This window comes from Zea mays, chromosome 1 (genome assembly GCF_902167145.1).
Source record: "Zea mays cultivar B73 chromosome 1, Zm-B73-REFERENCE-NAM-5.0, whole genome shotgun sequence".
Lineage (NCBI taxonomy): Eukaryota > Viridiplantae > Streptophyta > Magnoliopsida > Poales > Poaceae > Zea > Zea mays.
Genome location: NC_050096.1, coordinates 118,449,214 through 118,465,392, shown reverse-complemented (window position 1 = coordinate 118,465,392; position 16,179 = coordinate 118,449,214). Strand labels below are relative to the sequence as shown.

Here is a 16,179-nt window from a genome sequence, read left to right as displayed (position 1 = left end):
TATACGAACGAGAACCCCAAAACAGATCACTTTTGTTTGCAGCTAAATTTAAGAAAGAGCTTAGATTGGTTGAGTGAAATTAGCACTCCTTTTCCTACTCTTTTCCTTTTTGTTTTTCCTCAGCCCCTGCTGCCATCACGGTGGCGCTCGTCTTATGTTGCAAAATTGTATCCACTCATATCTCAGCGGCCAAGGAAAATTCTAGCGATTTAGGCAGTAGTTTTCATAGGGAGTCGATGCCACCAATTCCTTGTCCACTCGCCACGTTTCTCCAAAAAGAAATTGATGGCCAGACAAGACGCCACATTTTGCTCATTCGCGTAAGGGCGCAGCACTGGATCAAGGGAGGGAGTTCAGCAATAAACTGACAATTTCATATTGCAGTTCACACATATCACAGATACATAGTTCTGTGACTCAGTTCCAGTTCACACACAGAAACCACACATACATAGTTTCAGTTCCCAGATTTCAGTACACAGACAAACCACAGATACATAGTTCCCAGATTTCAGTTCACACACAAAACACAAATACTTCACACTTTCTTCTTCTTGGGGGTGATTTTTTAACTAGCCATCCTTTCATGCGTGGTGGAGTTCCTGCTGAAAGTGTAGTCAGCGTTTCATGGCTGACAGTCAGCTGTTCCTGCTGATATTGTGTTGTTATACGGGTTGCTGAAATTGTAGCACCCACTTCTTGGTCTGCAGTTTGTTGAGTTGTTTTTGCAAGCACCACTTCATCAGTAGCAGCCTTTGAAGATGTAGCCCGAAGTTCACCACGATATCTAGCTAACCTACAGCTTTTTAAGAGTGAAGGGACCACCTGATCCTTTGGCCTCCAGTGCAAGATCGTCCAACCATTGAGAGTCACTCCACACAATGAATTGTTGCCTCCACATCCTAAATAGTTGCAGGGAAAGGACAAACAAGAACTTATGAACACAAAATGAATTTGGCTGTGATACAGCAACCATCACAAACCTATCCCCAAAGAAGGGATGGGCAGATGGCCATGACACTACGAAACATGAATGTTACTGAGGTTGTTTTGCTTCAAAATTATCATTTTTATTTGTGCCCATCTACAGTTTGAATACATGGAATGAAGAAACACAGTTTATGTCATCTGAGCATGATCCTTGTTAGAAAAATATGATAAAAGGCCTGTGACACTCACCTCATGGTTAGATATCAAAATCTCCAAAATCCATTCTGGACACTCTAGTCATTGTAGTTCTGTTATCTAGATGACTACAAGCCAAAAACAGAAGATCCTGAAACAACGTAGAAATATTTTGACACCATAAGAATCTAAACAAGATCTAAAATTGATAAATAAAAAGCATACAAGTCTTAGTTTGTAAAGAACAAAGAGCATATAACAATGTAGCACAGTTCAAGTGAAAACAAAATGTGTAGTTGTTTGGCTGCTGATATAAACATGGCAACTGGGGTTATGAGGTCGACAGATGTAAGGCATCCAGATATTAGCAACACCGACATGTAATCCTAAGATTTCAAAATCTAAAAACACTCGACCTACGAGGGCAAGACCGCCCCCACAGCATTAGATTAATAATAAGACCTCACGCAGGTCGAGAAAACCCCCTAAACCCCTTCACCACCCATATACGAGTGTATATGTGATTTTAAGATGGTTAGACAATGAGTCTAGTGCCACAAGAAAGAGTTGGATCACACCACTGCATGCACATACACACAACAACAGGGAGATTGTACCTCTGGGCCATTGGCAAGAGAATGCACTAATATGTCAATGCTACCAAATTCATTCCTCACTGATTCAACAATGTCCTGTTAAATTAAGAGAGCTCAATGTTATTGTAAACTCTAAAGCTTTTATGAGAAACGGGTAACACATTGGAGTTGTATCTTCAGCATTTTCTTCTAGCAAGCATAGAACCAAGGCAGCTATTCATATGGAAAAATGATTGGAGGATGCACACCTTTACTGTCCAGTTTGATGCACCTGCACATCTTTTGTTCGATTTGACCTAATAGAGAAACAAAATGTTAATTATGAATCCATGTTGCAAAAAGAGATAAAAAAATAAGAACATTACATCTTCAGGGAAATCGTAGACAGCATCAAGTGGGTAGACTTAAAACAATATCCATAAGAGAAAAAAAACTCAGCCGGGGAGGGAAAGACCGCCCTCCCGGTATTATATTAAGAAGAAACCGAAACATGGTCCCGGCTGAGAAAATCCCCGAACCCTGGCCCCCCATCACTAGCGGGCCGTCACCGCCCACTCTGCAACGGCCCAGCCGGAGGGTGGCGCGCAGGACGTAACCCGGGAGCGGACGGGGCACAGCGAGGGGATTTTTTTAACCAAGCCAGAAATTCGCCCCCGAGGGGGATCGAACCCAGGACCTGGAGGTGCTACTCGGAAGCCTTAACCATTACGCTAGAGGCCCTTTCGCCAATATCCATAAGAGGTCCATCTGGCAGCCTGTATCAACAGTAAGTTAGATACTTGCTAAACTGTATGTATGATGAATCCAATAAAGAACCAAAATACATATTGTTGTGATTCATCAAACTTTCCACGCTTCCATAGAAGAGCTAAATTGTTTCAGCATCAGCAGCTTGTTCCACTCTAACAAACTCGTGGCACTGAACATTCTGAGATGAAGGAGCACAGGGACATCCCCTCCCTAGGACCTAACTTGGAACTGACAAAGAAATAGGGACGCGGGAAGGAGGCCTTCACCTTGCTGAGTGCGCAGTGGAAGTCGAGGGTTTCCTTGGCCTCAGTTGCCTAGGCGAGCTCAGGCATCCGCTCCGCATAGGTGTCGTTGGCGTAGTGGTGGAACCCCACGATGTGGCTGTCGTAACCCCTCTCCTCGTCCCTGACGTCGACGATGGTGACGCGGGCCTCGCTGCCTAGGCGAGATGGTTTCTGTGGGAGATGCGAGACGGACAGGCGGTGGACGACGAAAGCGAGCGAGGAGGGTGCGTACTCCATGGGAGGAAAGGGACGCGGCGGTAAAGGACGACGACAATCTTAGAGGTGGGGGCGGGAACGGCCGTCTCGCCATAGCGAGCAGGGGGGAGGGTAGCATGTGGTACGACGCATGAAAAGTCTAACGACGCACGAAACTCTCCTTTTAAAGGAGTAGAGACCAAAAGGCATGCTAACATTTCCAGGAGTTGTAGGCAGAACTGGAGCCACAGTGAAGTGTGACCTACTACTAGTAATGATCACTATTGGTTTACATTATTTTTGTGGAGTTCCTTTTTTTTTACTTTTCAATTATTTGTCTTTTAAGATAGCATTACAGGATAATAAGGGGAATGAGGATGTGAGAGTTTTTGTGAAGGTTGGTGGCAAAGAGTTTCCGATTGGAACACTATCAGTTGACAAATACCCTCAGGCCCCGTTTGTTTCGTTGGAATTGAATTCTATTTTAATAATTATAATTTAGACAAAATTAATTAAGTTCATATATTTATATATGTAATATATTTATATATTATCTTAAACCATATGAGAGAGATAGTTATATACTACATTCATGTTATAACTAAGCAAGTAGAAGAGTGTGCTATAAGTTGTACATCGAAAAAATAACATGTAAATCTATAGAATCAATTTTCATTTCTCACCCCATGAATTTGAGATAGGCTTATATGATAACTTTGGAAAGTGGTGGAATGTCGCATTCTAAAAAAATAGCCTATTACAATAGTAAGATTTCAATTCCTCAAAACGAAAAGAAACAAACGGGACCTCAATGTAAAACTAGTTTGTTATTCGAGGAGTTTGAGTTACTAAACACCTTTTTTTCTAAAACACGCAGGAGAGTTGTGTATCATTATATTAAGAAGAGAAAAAACGAGGGGAAAAGAACCCTCAAAGGAACAGTACAAAAGCCAACAAACTGAACTCACCCACTACCTTTTTTCTCGAAAACCGCAGGAGAACTGCGCCCCATTATATTAAGGAGATAAAAAGGTCTAACAAGACCAGGTACAACAAAAATTTAGACTTCCTTACAGAGGTCTAAAAACCAGAAACCCAAAAGAATCCATAAGAGGACAGCACCCAACTACTAGCCTAAAACCCCCTCTAAGACTAAGCCTCAAGGAGAGGGGCACATAGGTAGGAAAGGCCTTTAGCCCTGGCCATTTCCCACATCCATCTTTCCTCTGTAGCCATCCTAATGGCTAAAGACACATTAGGGTTCCAATTATCAAAGATGCATTTGTTGCGAAGATTCCAAATAATCCAGGTCCCGAATGCAATAAGAGAATTGAGCTCTTTTCTAACAAGACCCCTGACCGAATAAGAAGCTTCTTCCCACCAGCTCATGAAGGAAGACAAACCAGGCTGAGGGGCTAGCACTTGAAGGTCGAAAGTCCTCAGGAGCTGAAACCAGAAATCTCTTCAGAAAACACAGGCGACCAAGAGATGGTCTAAGGTTTCATCCTCTTGGTCACATAAGGGGCATTTTGGTGGGTGATCAAGCCCTCTTTTGGCCAACCTGTCAGCAGTCCACCACCTGTTATGCGCAGTGAGCCAAAGAAAAAATCTGCATTTAGGCAGGGCCCAGGTTTTCCACACCCTGGGATAGTGGCTGAAATAGACTCATCCCATGAAGAGCCCTTCGTATGCCACTTTAGCTGAATAGTTACCATCTGAGGAAATACTGAAAACATGTCTGTCTTCAATAGTAGCCTGCAACACTACCTCAAAAAGAAGGTTCCAAGGTTGTAGATAATCCACCAAAACTCCTAGAGAGAGCACCTTTCATGTCGGAGACCCATTTCTATTCAGAAGAGCCTCCCGAACAATTCTTCTTTTTGAAATCATCCTGGGTATACATTGAAAAAGCCTAGGAGCAAGGTCACATATTCTCTGCCTGAGAGCTATTTATCAATCCGGGACAGGGTCAAAAACCTGGAGAAAGGTCAGCCCCTTAGCTCCTGCTAAACACCATCCTAAGACCTCCTCTTTAGCAGCTAGGAGCGTCGCTGCCACATTTGGCCAGCCCCATCAAACACGCATCTATTTCTATGTTTCCAAATAACCCAAGCCCCTAGAATAACTAAGGAATTGAAGCCCTTTTGATGCAACCCTACAAGTTGAGAACTTCGAGTCCTCCACCAGTTTTCAAAACGTTCCCCATGCCCACGGGCAAGGGACTGAAGCCCAATTGACCGAAGCAGTTGAAACCAAAATTGTCGGGCAAAGATGCAAGAAGCCAACAGGTGTTCGATGGATTCCTCTTCCTGATCATACAAGGGGCATCGCTCGGAGTGAGGCAACTCGCGCCTAGCAAGATTGGTCAGCAGTCCAACATCAGTCATGTTCAACCAACCATATGAAGAATCTACATTTGTCGGAGCCCATGTCTTCCGTATTCTATCAGAAGAATCAAAAGAGGTTAAACCAAAAAAATATAATAGCTCGTTTGGATGTCGATATTAGAGCATAGAATTGAGAATTGGAATCACCTTTCCTAAATTATGTCGTTTGGTTGCACACAAAATTGAGATTTGGAACCAGAGACTCAATTCCCTGGAATTGGACTATAACTAGAAACTCCTCCCAATACCGAACGTCACCCCTCTGTATTGCATGGAATTAGACCGCACAATTCCAAACCCCAATCCAGCGACATCGAAATAATAGAATTGGAATCACATATTATTTCAATACCATGACTGATTAGGTATTGAACTCAATTCAATTCCATGCCCTTCAATATCGACATCCAAACGAAGCATAAAGCATCATAGGCAGATTTAGTGGAGAACTGTCCAGAAGGGAAAGACTCCAAATATGAGCGTCAGGAATCTCAGGTTGGAGAATAACATCATCAACTATCTGAAACAGCTCCACGAACTCCCAAATAACTCTGGCCGTAAGGGCACCTCGAATGTCACTGACCCACATATGATCACTAACCAGCCTCTTGATAGCAATACGCTTGGAGACTAAAGCAAAAACAATCGGAGCAAGAGCTTTTAGCCTTTTACACTCCTTCCATGTAACCAATTGTCAGCCCAAAAAAGAGTATCATTGTGTTTGCCCACTTGCGAAATCACAGCCACTGAAACAAGTTTTTTGACAATATCACAAATCTGAACTTGAAATTCAGACCAAGGTCTAGGGGGCTCCGTCATTTGCAACCATAGCCATCTGACCCGAAGAGCCCACCCAAGCTTTTGCAGATCATGAATACTCAAGCCACCCAACTCCTTTGGCCTAGTGACCTTAGGCCAAGATAGCAGATAGTAGCCACCTTTTACTTCTTTTCTTCCTTTCCACAAAAGACCTTTACGCAGCTTATCGATAGCTTTAAGAACCCAACCAAGTAGATCCAAAGCCATAGCTGGGTAAATAACTTTAGTTGTTAGCACACACTAGACATAAGTGGCACAACCAGCCCTAGACATAAGCTCCGCCTTCCATCCTGGCCACATATCCACAGTACGATCGATGATGGCTTGTAATTGATCTGTATTAAGCTTCTTGAGAGACAATGGGAGGCTTTGCAAGGGAATTCTGAAACCCCACAGGGCAGCAGCTCCTAGATGACTTCGACCTCCTCATTAGTACAACGAATAGGAAAAACACTACTTTTTTCCACATTAGTCTTCAATCCCGAAGCATTGCCAAACAGTGTCAGGAGGTTCACAGTCAAAATGATGTCCGATAGGATAGGTTTTAAGAAGACCACTGCATCATCGGCATAAAGAGACATACGGTGTTGTAAGCGAAGAAAGTTGTAGAAGGCCATCCTCAAAAGCACGCCGTAGAAGGTGAGAAAGAACATCCATGACGAGGATGAAAAGCATAGGGGATAGGGGATCACCCTGCATTAATCCTCGTCGATGGGCAATGTAGTCACCAGGCACACCATTCTAAATAATTCTTGTCGATGAAGAAGCGAAAAGCCCACTAATCAAGTCACACCAAATGACACCAAAACCAAGTTTCCTCAGGACCTCAAGAAGGAAAGCCCAAGAGACTGAATCAAAAGCCTTTGAAATGTGAAGTTTAAAAAGGATTCTAGGTTGTTTCTGATCGTTAAGAAATCTGGTCGTTTGTTGCACTAACATAAAGTTATCCTAAATAAATCTCTTCTTGGTAAAGGCTGTTTGATTAGGAGAGACCATCATTTGCAGCTTACCGGCCAACCTATTGGCCAAATTTTTTGTAATGAGCTTAGCAAAGCTATGCACAAGGCTAATAGGTTGAAAGTCCTAAACATGTTGGGCATCAACCTTTTTAGGCAACAGCGAGATGAAGGCTGAATTCAAAAGCTCCATATTCCTGAATTTCTGAGCCCACACACAAGAGATAGCAGCCATGACACTCCCCTTAATAATCGGCCAGTAAAATTTATAGAAGCACCCAGTGAAGCCATCCAGCCCCGGGGCCTTTCCGAAAGAAGGTGCTCGATGGTGTTCCACACCTCCACCTCCGAAATGGGTACTTCAAGAGCAGACAAATCATGAGAAAGGAATCCTCAGCGCATCAAGGTCAATGGTAGTGTCTCTAAGCTCCACTGTAACCAGCAACCCGTTATAGAAGTTGAGAAATTCTGTTGCTTTATCCTCATGCACAGTCAGCACTCTATCATCTATAGTAGTGATACTAGGTAAGTGGGTATAAAATTCTTCCTTTTTCGGTACCTACCATAAGAATGGAACAAACAGGTGTTGGCATCCCCATCTTTTAGCCATCCAATGCGAGATTTCAGAAGGATGCCAAAGCAAGACTGTGTTTCTTCAACAACCTTGGGCTATTTCAAGTTGATGCAAGAGCTCTTTAGCTAAATCAAGTTGATTTTTCACATGCCCCACCTTTTTATCACTCCAACTCTGCAACCCACGAGCAACAACCCTTATTTTCAAGATAGGGTAGCTAGAGGGCACTGACCATCAGAAATCGAGGGCCAAGTAGCCACCACATCCTGGAAACCCTCCAATTTAGGCCAAAAAGCTTGAAAGTGGAACCTACTCTTGCCCTGGATGTCACCTCAAAAACCAGCACCATCTCTGCCCTTGGCTAGAAATTTTGGCATTGCAAGAGAAAATAACCTTTCATTTTACTTTGTTCAATATTTTTAGAGAAGCTGGAACACAAATTTCTTTTCCTTAACCGCTTCTGTCTTTTTATCACATATGACAGTGTCACAAGTACCAAAGAAGGTAATGATCCTCTTCTTTCAGTATTGAACATCCCTAATGTTTTTTATCACTTGGCATAAGCAATATGGCGATTGATATTTCAGATGATGAATCTGATGAGGAGGTTCCACAGGCTATTCCATTATTCCCAAACGCAGATGGTATATATAATATATCATTGTTCTACATAACATTTTTGTTTAAGAGTTACTATTGCATCTCTCTGTGCATTATGACTGCTTCATAGACCCCACTCATGTGGGAGCCTCCGGCAGCGGGCCTGCCCTTTTTAATATTGAAGATTGACTGATCCAGTTTTGCTGAAGCTATGGTATTATAGAGAAAAAGAGAAGAAAAAAACAAGAAAATTGTCTTATTTAACCTTTGTCGTTGATCCAGACCACCCTTTCTACCTTCTTCAGGCCAATCACCAATATTCCAAAGGTTCCTTCTTCAGCTACAAAAAAACAATGAAAGCAGCAGATAACTTCAGCACAGTTATTGGGAAGGGTGGTTTTGGAACTGCCTGTAAAGCTCAATTCAGTGATGGATCCATAGCTGCGGTGAAAAGGATGAACAAGGTTTCAAAGCAAGCTGAAGAAGAGTTAGAATGCCTACAAAAAGGGAAAACATCAGCAACAAATTAACGGTCGCTTATTTCTTCTTTGGGATCTGCTTCAGTAACTCATCCAGAACCTCAAACAGATCAGCAACCACTCCGTAATCTGCAACCTGGACAATGTCAATGCCCAGTTGGCTTAGAATTGTAGCTAATATTGGTGGACAACACGTAATTTGTTAAATGAGAGAAGGAACCTGAAATATGGGGGCATCAACATCTTTATTAACCTTCGAGTCTCATTCGATCATTCCTGCCAAGTGCTGTATCGCTCCAGATACTCCAAAAGCATGGCATAGAGTTATGGAACTATATGACTTGTACCTAAAAACAAAGATAAAAAGAACTATAAGAATTGTACCTGAAAAACAAAGATAAAAGAACTATAGAACTCAACCTTCTCATCTATCATTATAAAAACAAAGATGAGTGTGTTAGCTGGGCAATAGCAGGAGCTAAGGAGCTTGAGAGCCTAGGCTTAGTTGTAGCTCTGGCCGAGGTCGGGTCAAGTTACGGTTCCAGTTTGTAATTTCCTTCGGGTTTTTGTGTGGGGGCCTTGAGAGACTTGCCCAGCAAAATCTCCTTTTTGTAAGGTTTTTTATTCCTCTCTAATATATAAGATGTGCAGTTCTCCTGCGCGTTCGATAAAAAAATAAAAAAATTAAAAATTGTTGGTGGTGCTTTGCTCGCATCGCATGTTCTTCTTGCATAGCATTGACGCCTTGGCGTTGCTAATCCTTCCATCTACCAAGCTCGTGTCTTCATCATTCTTGGCGCTGATCGATTGTGACGCCGAAAAGTCGGCATCCATGCATGGACAGTAGTCCACTCTTCGTCCCGCGCCCGCATCCTCCGTTCTCCAGGACAACGTCGTTGATGTCCAGAACTGAGAAATTTGCAAGATCACCACCCCAGAAAGGTGGCTTCGCTGCATTGCCACTATCAAATGATCCTCACTGTTGTTATGCCATCCAGCCTCATATAATCCATCAACTTGTTCTTTTACAGCTCTTCAGCCACGGGAAAAAATAGCTCTGTCCTTAGGTCAAGATACGGTCATCTTGCCTCTGTTTGCTTGGACTAAAAATGAACGAGCGTTGTGTTCTCCCCGGCGGCGCACAGAGGATTGGACACTCAAGCACGCATAACTCAACATTTGGTTCTCCTCCAAGCCCACAGGCAGCAGATTTGAGGTAAGAATGGTGTTCCAGTTGTATTCCCTCTGTTTCTGTTATCCACCTTCGATTTCTAAAATCCCTTGTTTTTTTGGACGCATGAACCAATAGATTTTGTGATGTTGGCTCTAAATCTGTGATCCATTGCCCATGGAGAGGTGGTGCTATGCCAGATTTGGACATGGAACCCACCTCCAACTCTTGGGACATGAACCTAAGGTATATAATCTATTCTGCTATGTGGTTTTGTTTACGTATTTCGGCTGTTCGAACTGCTAACCAAAGATAGGTTGCCCCTCTAACTCGATTTTATTGTGCACTTGCTCCTTGCATTGAGGGTTTTTTAGCAGGATGTAGGCCTTATCTGCACTAAATGGTAGGTGGAACGGCCAATTGGAATCAGTAACAGATATAGATGGTCATAACTGGATGTATCCTGTTGCATTTGGATTAATACAATCTGAACCAGAGTATAACTGGGTTTGGTTTATGAAGCAGTTGCGTAGGGCTATAGGAGACATGCCCCAGCTAGCAATTTGCACAGATGCTTGTAAGGGATTAGAAAAGGCAGTGGTACAAGTGTTTCCTTATGCAAATCAAAGGGAATGTTTTAGGTACCTCACGCAAAACTTTATGAAGAGATATAGTGGTGTCATTTATTCACGTATGTACCCTGCAGTTGAGACTTATAAGAAGGACAAATTTCAGTACCACATGACCCAAATGTTCTCAGGTAGCAATGATGTGTTCAAGTACCTTGATGAACACCATTCACTGAAATGGATGAGATGTGACTTCAACCAAGAAATTAAGTGTGATTATATTACTAACAATCTAGCGGAGTGTTTCAACAATTGGATTAGAGAGTAGAGACATAAAGGACTTGCCAGTGACTGATCATGTTGATAAGATAAGGGAAATGATAATGATACCACGGGAGAAGATAAGAAAAATTGGAGAACGACTTCAAGGCAAGATACTACCAGCTGTCCTCCACCAATTGAATGCAAGAACTAGAGGGTTGGGACACTTAACTGTTGTGAAAGCTGACTTACATGATGCAGAGGTGTACGACAGCAGCCACAATCATCATGATCGACATGCTATCAAGGAACATTTACATGACTGCACTTGTGAAGAGTAGCAACATACTGGCAAGCCTTGCGAGCATGCATTGGCCTTGCTAACAGCAGTGCAAAACAGAAATGTGAAGCTTGAGGATTTGTTCATGAATACTACTCTGTTCCAATGTTCAGATAGGCATATAAAAGATTGATAGAGCCACTGCCTGACAAGTCACAATGGCCCACAGTAGAAATTCCATTTGATATGGGTGCACCAATTTGCAAAAGAACTGTTGGCAGACAGAAATTTGAGGTTCAAAAGTTCCCTTCAAGGCGGCAACAGTTCAGAGACAAAACATGATGAAGGTGGCATCAGTTCAAAGGCAAAACCAACTGAACAAGAAAAGCCCAAAACGATGGTAAGAGGAAAACGTAGGTGCAAAAGATGCGGTACATTGGGTCACACAAAAGTTAGTTACAAATGCCAACTCAATGGTACAAAGAAAACGAAGAGAAAGCCTAGGAATAGTAAATCAAGTGGTAAAAGTCAGATGGCAAGACCATATAGCCAATAACAACTAGGGAAACCATAATTCAAGATAATCCAAAAGCATGGCATAGAGTTATGGAACTATATGAATTGTACCTAAAAACAAAGATAAAAAGATGGCTTCGCTCAGAAATTTGCAAGATCCCCACCCCGAAAGGTGGCTTCGCTGCATTGCCACTATCAACTGATCCCTCACTGTTGTTATGCCATCCAGCCTCATATAATCCATCAACTTGTTCTTTTACAGCTCTCCAGCCCACGGGAAAAAAATAGCTCTGTCCTTAGGTCAAGATAAGGTCATCTTGCCTCTGTTTGCTTGGACTAAAAATGAACGAGCGTTGAGTTCTCCCCGGCGGCGCACAGAGGATTGGACACTCAAGCACGCATAACTCAACATTTGGTTCTCCTCCAAGCCCACAGGCAGCAGATTTGAGGTAAGAATGGTGTTCCAGTTGTATTCCCTTCGTTTCTGTTATCCTCCTTCGATTTCTAAAATCCCTTGTTTTTTGGACGCATGAACCAATAGATTTTGTGATGTTAGCTCTAAATATGTGATCCATTGCCCTTGGAGAGGTGGTGCTATGCCAGATTTGGACATGGAACCCAACTCCAACTCTTGGGACATGAACCTAAGGTATATAATCTATTCTGCTATGTGGTTTTGTTTACGTATTTCGGCTGTTCGAGTTGCTAACCAAAGATAGGTCGCCCCTCTAACTCGATTTTATTGTGCACTTGCTCCTTGCATTGAGGGTTTTTTAGCAGGATGTAGGCCTTATCTGCACTAAATGGTAGGTGGAACGGCCAATTGGCATCAGTAACAGATATAGATGGTCATAACTGGATGTATCCTGTTGCATTTGGATTAATACAATCTGAACCAGAGTATAACTGGGTTTGGTTTATGAAGCAGTTGCGTAGGGCTATAGGAGACATGCCTCAGCTAGCAATTTGCACAGATGCTTGTAAGGGATTAGAAAAGGCAGTGGTACAAGTGTTTCCTTATGCTGATCAAAGGGAATGTTTTAGGTACCTCATGCACTTTATGAAGAGATATAGTGGTGTCATTTATTCACGTATGTACCCAGCAGTTGAGGCTTATAAGAAGGACAAATTTAAGTACCACATGACCCAAATGTTCTCAGGTAGAAATGATGTGTTCAAGTACCTTGATGAACACCATTCACCGAAATGGATGAGATGTGACTTCAACCAAGAAATTAAGTGTGATTATATTACTAACAATCTAGCGGAGTGTTTCAACAATTGGATTAGAGAGTAGAGACATAAAGGACTTGCCAGTGACTGATATTGTTGATAAGGTAAGGGAAATGATAATGATACCACGGGAGAAGATAAGAAAAATTGGAGAACGACTTCAAGGCAAGATACTACCAGCTGTCCTACACCAAATAAATGCAAGAACTAGATGGTTGGGACACTTAAATGTTGTGAAAGCTGACAACATGATGCAGAAGTGTACGACAGCAACCACAATCATCATGATCGACATGCTATCAAGGAACATTTACATGACTGCACTTGTGAAGAGTAGCAACATACCGGCAAGCCTTGCGAGCATGCATTGGCCTTGCTAACAGCAGTGTAAAACAGAAATGTGAAGCTTGAGGATTTGTTCATGAATACTACTCTGTTGCAAAGTTCAGATAGGCATATAAAAGATTGATAGAGCCACTGCCTGACAAGTCACAATGGCCCACAGTAGAACTTCCATTTGATATGGGTGCACCAATTTGCAAAAGAACTGTTAGCAGACAGAAATTTGAGGTTCAAAAGTTCCCTTCAAGGCGGCAACAGTTCAGAGACAAAACATGATGAAGGTGGCACCAGTTCAAAGGCAAAACCAACTGAACAAGAAAAGCCCAAAACGATGATAAGAGGAAAACGTAGGTGCAAAAGATGCGGTACATTGGGTCACACAAAAGTTAGTTAGAAATGCCCACTCAATGGTACGAAGAAAACGAAGAGAAAGCCTAGGAAGAATAGTACTAAATCAAGTGGTAAAAGTCAGATGGCAACACCATATAGGCCAATAACAACTAGGGAAACCATAATTCAAGAGCGCCCTGGAGCAACAATGACAAAAAGGTAATTCCAAAATTTGTGCAGGCGACTTGCTGCTCTGTTAGAAAGCAATTCTTCTCAGACAACTATGCCTACTTCAACCAAGATAGCAACGTCTACCAAGAAGATAGTTCAAAAGAAACTGACCCCAAGGAAGAAAAAGAAAGAACTCTTAGGATTCTATTTGTGGTTGTAGTCCTAAACTGAAATATTTGTGGTTGCAGTGCTAAACTGAGTCACATGTTTAATTGTGCAGTTTGTTTTGGATTCTGTAGTCCTAAACTGAGATACTAAAACATGTATGGGTGTTGTCATATATATCTTGTACGGATAAGGATTTGTTCACCACACATCAAGGTTCATGGCACAGGAGATTGGTGTCAGCAGTATGGAGAACAAGCATGATGCCAAAACTGAAGCCGGTTGCCTAGAGAGCAATTGCAGGCTGTCTGGTTCTGTTTTTTGGCCAAATGTCAAGCCAAAGCCCGCAAACACAGCCAAGGGCAGGGCCGTTTTTTTGGGTTGCACAGTTGAAAAGAACTCGTGAATGAGGCATGATGGCATAAGAACAGCAAGAAAGTGATTGATATTGGCACTTCAGCGTGCTCAATGGTGGCAATGCAGCGAAGCCACCTTTCCAGGGTGGTGATATTGCAAATTTCTCATCCAGAACTTTGTATGCCCAGCCAATCATCGGACCACCGAGCGCTCATGCAATACGCCACGCCGGTCCTCCTCGGCCTTGTCAAACACGACGGACGGTACAGTCCCTACCCACACGCCGGGGCAGTGGTAGGCCTGACGGCAAAGGGTGTGCGCCACCTGGTTCCCCTCGCGGTACACATGCCTCACATCGCACCCTGCAAAACAGCGAAGCAGCCCGTGGATCTCCTTCTGCAGCGCCACAGGGATCCGCGTCCGCGTGTCCTCGCCACGGAGCAGCCGCACAAGCATGAGGTCGTCGCCCTCGACCACCACCCGCTGCAGGTTAAGCCCAAGCGCCAGGCGAAGGACACGAGCCATCGCGCGCGCCTCCACTATGCCAACCGTGGAGTGCTCTGTGGGCTCAGCAAATGCGAGCACGACACGACCGTCGCTGTCACGGATGGCGCCACCGATACTGGCTCGTGCTGACCCATCATGGTAGACTGATCCATCAAAGTTGAGTTTGTACCAACCATGAGGTGGCAGCGACCATTGCACCATGACAACGCGGCCAGGATGGTACGGCCGTGCCCACGGAGAGAGCTGCGACGTATGGTGGTATAGATTGGGGTCGTTGGGTGGCGCCATCGATGCTAGGGAGCACACCATGCTATCAGATCAACTGTTCGTGCAGTGTATCGCGTATATAGTGAAACACGTAGGGGCGGCGGGGTGAAGGCAGCTCACCGGTCGCCGCTCCGGCATCCAACGTTCGGCCTCAGTCCACCCTCTGGGTCTCTGTGGGGTCTGCCTCCGCCACACGCCCACACGATCTACAAGTACACTAGTTCTCTTTGGGGTCAGCCTCCGCCTTCCGCGCACAAAAAGTATGCGTGATGGATTAAGAGCGCAGGAGACCGAGTCTCAACTCAGATTAGTGAGAAACGTGGCAAGAACACAGATAGAATCTTTATGGAACCCTAATTCCACAAATTCGAGCCCCGAATCCCCAAATCGGAAATCAACAGTCATCTTGAGATGGGGATTAGAACAAGGGAGCAAGAAAGGAGAACGCACCGTGGTCTTGCCGTCGGTAGTTCACAGTTCGCAACCCTCAGGCCGACGCCGTACCTCCTTGCAAGTGCAGAAGCACCGCCGAGGATCTCACCGACGGCGGCGCCCTCACAGGAAAGCGCTCGCCGGCGGGGAGTTCGACGGCAGCGCAACAATGGACGACGGATCAGTCCTCCGCCTGGCCGGTGAACAGAAGGGACGAGGAATCTGGCTAGGTTTCAGGCGAGAGGCGCACGGCTGAGAAAAACGGGGAAATGGCTAGAGTTTCAGGAGATCGATTTCTCCGGCTTATAAATGGATAAACAGTGATCCGTGTATTCTTCGTCATCGATCCTTATCCAACGGTCCACGGCGATGCGGGAGGGGGGCGCGGGCGCTTTTGGTGGGCTGACTTCTCGGCCCGGGCGCGCGCGCCGCACCCGCACGGGCCGCCTGGACCGGCACAAAGACGGGCCCAAAGGCCGACAGAGGCCAAGCAGCCCATTTTTATTTCCAGCGAATTAAGAATTGGTCTTTTCTTTATTTCGGCAGATTGAATAAAAATAAAAGAAAAGGTTAAGAAAATTAGAAAAAAAATTATGAGATTTAGAATTTTGCAAAGAATATCTTGGAATATTTTGTTTTCACTGCATACTTTAGATTATTTTATATACATTATTGTTCATTATGAAGCCAACATGGATTAATTTTCATTTAATTGCATAGAAATTTCGAGATTTTGTGGTATTTTAAATGTTTGACCACGTTTAATATTTTATACCACATTTAGAACAGTGTTATATTTTATATATCATCCAA

The 16,179-nt window shown here is 43.7% G+C and overlaps 1 long non-coding RNA gene across 4 annotated transcripts; it reads right to left on the bottom strand.

Moving 5' to 3' along the window:
- Positions 1 to 378: 378 nt before the first annotated feature.
- Positions 379 to 15,646, bottom strand: LOC103638158 (uncharacterized). Of its 4 annotated transcripts, none has more exons than XR_002266198.3 (8): positions 15,385 to 15,646; positions 8,986 to 9,112; positions 8,788 to 8,894; positions 8,552 to 8,626; positions 1,970 to 2,017; positions 1,743 to 1,817; positions 1,180 to 1,276; positions 379 to 902 (listed from the first exon to the last, which is right to left on the bottom strand). It is a non-coding gene; the product is annotated as an uncharacterized lncRNA (long non-coding RNA). The 4 variants fall into 4 exon arrangements; XR_002266196.2 differs by having other exon boundaries at positions 8,788 to 8,901; positions 15,385 to 15,644; XR_002266194.1 differs by lacking the exon at positions 15,385 to 15,646 and adding an exon at positions 10,720 to 11,603 and having other exon boundaries at positions 8,788 to 8,901; positions 8,986 to 10,648.
- Between the last annotated feature and the right edge of the window lie 533 nt (positions 15,647 to 16,179).